Source organism: Lactuca sativa, chromosome 6, assembly GCF_002870075.4.
Source record: "Lactuca sativa cultivar Salinas chromosome 6, Lsat_Salinas_v11, whole genome shotgun sequence".
Classification (NCBI taxonomy): Eukaryota; Viridiplantae; Streptophyta; class Magnoliopsida; order Asterales; family Asteraceae; genus Lactuca; species Lactuca sativa.
In genome coordinates this window covers 111,959,166-111,965,768 of record NC_056628.2, presented here as the reverse complement: position 1 = coordinate 111,965,768, position 6,603 = coordinate 111,959,166, and positions in this window count along the sequence as shown.

Genomic DNA, 6,603 nt, shown 5'->3' with positions numbered 1-6,603 from the left:
ATCTCCAGAAGGTTCGGGTTCGGTTTTTCAAAATTTTCAAGAACCGAAACCAACCGAAGGTTTGGGTTCGGTTTTTCAAAATTTTCCTGAACCGAAACCAACCGAAGGTTCGGGTTCAGTTTTTAAATTTTTCCAAAGTTTTTTTTAAATCATTTTTTAAGTTTATTTTATTAATTTTATTTTTTTTGAGATATTAAAACTCCAAAAATATTTTTTTTCTTCGTGTGCTCCTTTGTTTATGGGATTATATTTGATGAATTACTTAAGTGTCCCTAGAAGCATGCTGCTGTATGTGTCTCAAGCCTCATAAGATTTTGAATAATAGCCTTCATGACCTGGTATACACAAACCTTGTCTTCCCAATAAGGGTAACTCATTTATTCTAATCGTGAGCTACCTCGCTCTCTTCTCACATGAGTTCAGAGTCTCCTGCTTGGTCCTTATGTTCGCAGCAGAGGTACTATATCTTCTTTCACCATCCCCATTACACTTCTCCATAACATTCGTTTCATCACTGTAACCCTTGAGACTCTCAGGAACTACCACTGAGGTTTATGGTTACACAACATCTGTGTTTATGATCTTAGTTTCGTGCCACTACGAGCTGAGTGAAACCCAAAATTCAACACCAACGAATTGACGGTGACCAATTAACTTGATCAAGTTTTCACCAATGAATTGACGAATGTACCTTCATAAAATCTCAATTTCTTTTCTTTTTGCGTGATTCCAATGAAAGTGTTACACACCATAACATTTCTTCCCATGGGATCCAGTTTTATATTTTTATCTGAGATCTCATATTAATCCAAGCCACTACAAAATCCACTCAAACCTACTTGTTCAACAGACTACACTGGTCTCACAAGTACTTTGTTCACATTCGTTCTTATATCAAGAATTGAAGTGTTGAATCAAAGCAAAACCACCCTTAATTAACCTTATTAAAAGAAGCCTTTCAACATTTATTAATAAATGTTTGATCGTAATTCAATGGGATTCCATACTAACACTTTGAGGTCTCTCTTGATCTTGAAGGAAGAGATTCGTGCCCGGGATCATCAGTTTCGTGTCTTTATTGACATCACAGATAATCCTAAAAAGAGTTGCTTTATTTCTTTAATTTTTTTTTACACTCTTTGCACGAAAATCCTAGATTTTCAAAAAATTCCGTTACTAATTATTTTACAGGCTGGGTAATTCTTGGATGATTAATAATGAAGTTATGGTTACCAATAATCCACGTGGGCGTTTAACTCAAAAGATGCCGTTTAAAAAGGGATAAGACCAAAAGGTTGCTGACGCGGCGGGAGTTCAAAGGATAGAAATTCAAACGACGGTAAAAAGGAGGGCGCGTGAATTTGAAGCGGCCGCGCTTTTTCTGACACTCTTGGACGCGTGTGCAGTTTTGAAGCGTCATCAATCTGGCATTAATGGCGCGTGTGGAAATGGAAACGGTTCCTCTCTCTGAACCGGCGCTTATTGGGCGGCGTGATCCTAGGAATCTGACACTCTCTCTCCTACGTGATCATCGCACGTCCCAACTATCACCAATCAGTCACTCCAAAAACCCGTTTCGTATTTCCATAAGAGATTTGAAACGATTTTTCTCTCTCCTATCACCTACTATAAAAACCCATCAACACCACCTTTTACCTCTTTACTGCCCCATACTTTCCAAAGCAAAAATACTTCCAAACTCTTTCCCGGTTATCTTCTTCTCCAAACCTGCAACAATGGCTGAATCCTCTTCCGTCCATGCTACTTCTCAGATTCTTCCAATCCGTTTTGTCGCCGGTCATCGAGTGTCTCAAATACTCCCAGCTTGCTCCTGCACTATCACGGATTGAAACAGTGCCAATGGTGGCCTTATCTCAGGTCTACGCGACGGCTTACTACGACAAGGCCGTCGACAGGGTATTTTTCGAAGTGGCGGAACACAAGACGTCGATTTCTCGTCCCCGCTTCTGCACCATGCTTGGGTTTGCTGCTGACCCATCGCGTGTTCACCCGGAGACGATTCCGTTTGGTATGCTCTACAACATGTTCTACAACATGGGCTACACGGAAGTTCTTACCTCCGTCGCCAGGTTCAAGAAGTCCTGCCTACCGCCCCAGTGGAATGGGTTATTCACAGTTCTCTTTAAGGGACTGTCAGAAAGGAGCTCAGGATCGGATGGGGCCAGTCGTCTTTTCCTGTCAATTATGTATGGGGTGTACAACGGGATCAATCTGGACTATGGATTTGTCCTTTGGCAACAACTGATTCAGAGCCTCTCTTCCTCTTCCCGACACTCCGAGGTGTCGCTGGCCCGGTTCTGGATCTTGATCACCAGATGGGCTATGGACAAGTTTAACGTTCCCACAGCCGACGGTGCTCCGATGTCTTCTATTGGTACCTTTCATACCAAGAAGATCATCGTATCCGATGCATCGAAATTCTCCTTCATTGGCTCTATCCCGGAGTCGATGTATGCCGATGTGCCAGCAGATAGCAGATTGATCAGAACGATCAAGGAGTTTCGCCAAACTGGTCCGAGGGAACTGACACCGGACATGCTGCGATCAATTCATGATGCCGACAAACCGGTGGCCAGGGGCAAAAAGGGTGACAAGGGAAAGCAAGTGTCCAAAGCTCCAAAGGGACCTTCTCCAAAGAAGCGTAAACAACAGAAACCTGCTTCATCCCCACAACCGAAAAGGAGGAAAACCCAACCGAAGCGAAAGCTCCTTATTCCCTCCTCTTCAAGCGAATCCGAAGGTGGGAGTTCGGACTCTGAGGGCTCACAAGGAGACGAATCTCCACAACGAGGCAACACACCACCTCGGTCCCCAACTCCGGAAATGGAACTTCACCACTCCCTAGTTCCTTCTCCTCCACCCACAATACCTATTTCCATTCCCACCATAAACCCCACTATACCCCCAACCTCATTCCCTATCCCTCCACCCATATTCACCACATCAACCGAAACACCACCTGTAACCGAAACCCCTCCTGTAACCGAACCTCCACAAACCGAAACCCATACATCATCACCACCCGAAACTAACCCCCACCCACTCAACCTGAACCAACCAAACCCATAACACCCCCAACTTCACCACCACCACAATCTCCAGAGGACGCCTCCGATGGCGATGATCAATACCTTGGTGGTGATCACATGAACTTTGATTCGGTCTATTATAGTCCGTTTCAAGTTCAAAGTGATGAGGAGGATGATGCTCCAGTGACAAAGAAGCATCTCCGCGAGCTTAACGAGAAGATTGATCAACTTCTCGCCTCCTCTTCCAACCAGTAGTCATCTTTATCTGAAGCTGCCCTTCAGAAGATAGTTGATGCCTTCTCCAGGGCTCAACATGATTCAATGGCCTCAGCCACTGCTGCGATAGAAGCCTCCACCCGAGCCTGTGAGCCTGCGACCGAAAAAGTCGATAAACTATTTTCCGACGCTTCTGACCTGCTGAAGTCCATGCAGGAAAGCGCCGATGCCACCAAGACGACTCTGGAACCGATTGTTCAGCAATTGGCCAAGTTCGTCTCGACGGAGTTGACTTCGTTCGCTACTCTCCGACAAACTCTTAGCGACGACAACTCGGCACTCCGTGCCTCCATCGATGCCCGTCTGGCAAAGCTTCAAGAGGATCTTGCGGCAGAGAACCCTCTGATGGACGTTCTGGCAAGTAAAACAACTGCCCTAAAGGTCAAGAGCACGCAGCTTTCCAACTCTCAAGAACAATTGGAAGCTCTTCGATCCGAGAGGGAAGTCATCAAGACGTGTGTTTCGGATGTCCACGCCGCTCTATCCAACATCCTGGAAGCACACGATCCCATCCTTAATCATTCGGTGAGGCGCACCCTAGCTGAAAAGCTCTCCCCGGCCATGGACCTCTTAAGCAAGATTGAAGGTCTGCCGAGTTTCGTGTCCATTCCGAAACAAGGGGGAGATGAGAAGAAAGGATCGAAACCACCTCCTTCCTCCAAAGCTGCTCACACCACCGAACCTCCCCCAACTGGTCATGCCTCGGGTTCGGGTGTGAAGAACAAGGGTAAAAACATAGCAGAGGGAGGAGATGAAGATGAAGATGAAGATGAAGACAAGGAGACCATTGCCGACATGTTGAAACGGAAAAACAGTCGCAATGCTGAAGATGATGCCAGTCGTGTGGCGCGTGAGGCTGAAGAAGCCGAACGAAAGCAAAAAGAAGCCAACGATCTCCTTGAGAGCCGAAAGCTGCTCTTCCCTGCCTGGACCAGGGATCGTTTAATAAAAGAGGCCATAGAGACTCCAAGCATACTATGGATCGAGCCGGTGATATCGTTCGACTGCAACAACACCATCGATTCGCAGTTCGATATGCCACTGACTCGAAAGGCGTTCATCTTCCACGCCTTCTCCAACATTTTTGAAGTCCCGCATCCGAACGATGAGCTTGACAGGGAGCTCATTGACTTCTACCTGGAGGCCGCTCGCCCTCAATACCTTACATGGAGCGCCCAGAAGATTGTCAATGTTCGGGTGATGAAGCCTTTTGCCGTGGGGAGATTTACAAACGTGAAGTTCAAGCTTATCCGAGGATCTGCAAGAACTGCTCACCTTATCACCCTGGCGGATCTACCGAATCTGAATCCTCATGACTGGATAGTCTTGTACAATATTCTGCTGACAAACGAAGCCGAATATGGTCCCATCTTAGACCATGTCAAAAGGATGTTGGCTTGCTACATCATGGAGGTTGCCCAAATGGATCAGGAGGTCGCCACTGTTTTCAAGAAGAAACCGAAAGTAGCACCAGTGGGATCGGCCAGTGATTTAAACACAATGAAGATGGGCAAGATAGATCCAAGGCGAAACTCAGTGATGTTCACCAGAGCCGAAGGACATAAATGTCTGTTCGCTTTATCAGACAAGCATCTCTACACCACTACCTGCTTGGAGCACGTCCTATCAATCGTCAAGCGGTGTAAAGACAATTCGGCAGATGACATCAAGTACTTCAGTGATATGATCAATTGGTACGTCCGGTTTAGACAGACCATCCTCTCCATAACCAAGTGTCTGTTTAGTACCGTGAAGAAGAAGGTACCAGCTTCAGCTGCCGGCCCAAGTAAGAAGTGAAGGTCTCGCTCCAAATTGACGCAAAGGGGGAGATTGTTGGGCTGAAGTTTTATTAGAAGTTGCGTCTTTTGGGCTCGTTAGATTAGCCTTGTATTCTCCGGTTTGGCCCTGTCCAACCGAGAGCCTTTTATGTATAGTATATAAAGTTAATGCTTGCATGCATATTAGGTTAAGTTTCAAGATTCAAGATTTCTGTTTTAAGATTCAGAGCTTTACGATATAGCATTCTTGTAATCTTCTAATCCTTTACAGTTGATGTTCTTAATCGAGCTCTTCTAAGGATTTTATTTAATCATTCGACACGATTGATTCAAGCTGTTTTGTTCTCAATTTTGCATTCTGCTTTGTTATTAATATTGCGTTCTTGCTGTTTCATATTCATATACTTGTTCAAGATCTAATCGATCTTCATAGATTAAAAGTTGTTTTAATCCCATCAGCTACGTATAAATCTATTTCAATTCTATATGAGTAAAACCGCTACGTATAACTCTATTTCAATTCTATACGAGTATGTGTGTTAGGTATAATTATCTACTTAATATACAAGTAGTATACCTACCAGTTTCTTGTACCTAGAGTATAGGTTTTTGGGAAACTTATTGTTGGGCTGAAGTTCTGTTTTGTATTGCGTCTTTTGGGCTCGTAGATTAGCCTTGTATTCTCCGGTTTGGGCCTGTCCTACCGAGAGCCTTTTATGTATTGTATATAAGTTATCGCTTGCATGCATATTAGGTTAAGATTCAAGATTTCTGTTTTAGCATTCCAGAGTTTACGATATTGCTCTCTTGTAATCTTCCAATCCTTTACAGTTGATGTTCTTAATCGAGCTCTTCTAAGGATTTTATTTAATCATTCAACACGTTTGATTCAAGCTGTTTGTTCTTATTATTGCGTTCTGCCTTGTTATTTATATTGTGTTCTTGCAGTTTCATATTCATATACTTGTTCACGATCTAATCGATCTTTATAGATTAAAAGTTAATATTTTAATCTCATCAATTGGTATCAGAGCAGGAGGCTGTGTAACCGATACACTTCTTTTCTGTGAAAAAGATTTTCATTAGGGTTTTCCGCAATCATCGATATTTATTGAGCCGTCATCTTAATTGACGTATCTTAGTATTTATTGTTTTGCCCTAATCTGCTTTATTACAAGTCTGATCTTTGAACAGGTTTTTACGATCATTATGGACGCAACGCAATCAAACCCTATTAATATTTCCAACAGCATTGGTTCGACGACAAAGATTCCAATCTTATACACCCATGACTATGAAGTATGGGCACATCATTTTGAAGATTACGTGATTGGATTGGAGGACAATGGTTTTCTCATATGGGAAGCCATTATCAATGGACCATTTTCTCATTCCGCAACATCCAGAGTTATTAAGACGCAAAAAGAATACAACGATTTGCTCAAGGACGTGACGAATATTGTGCAGGATGAGAAAGATAAATTCCAGTGCAATATTAA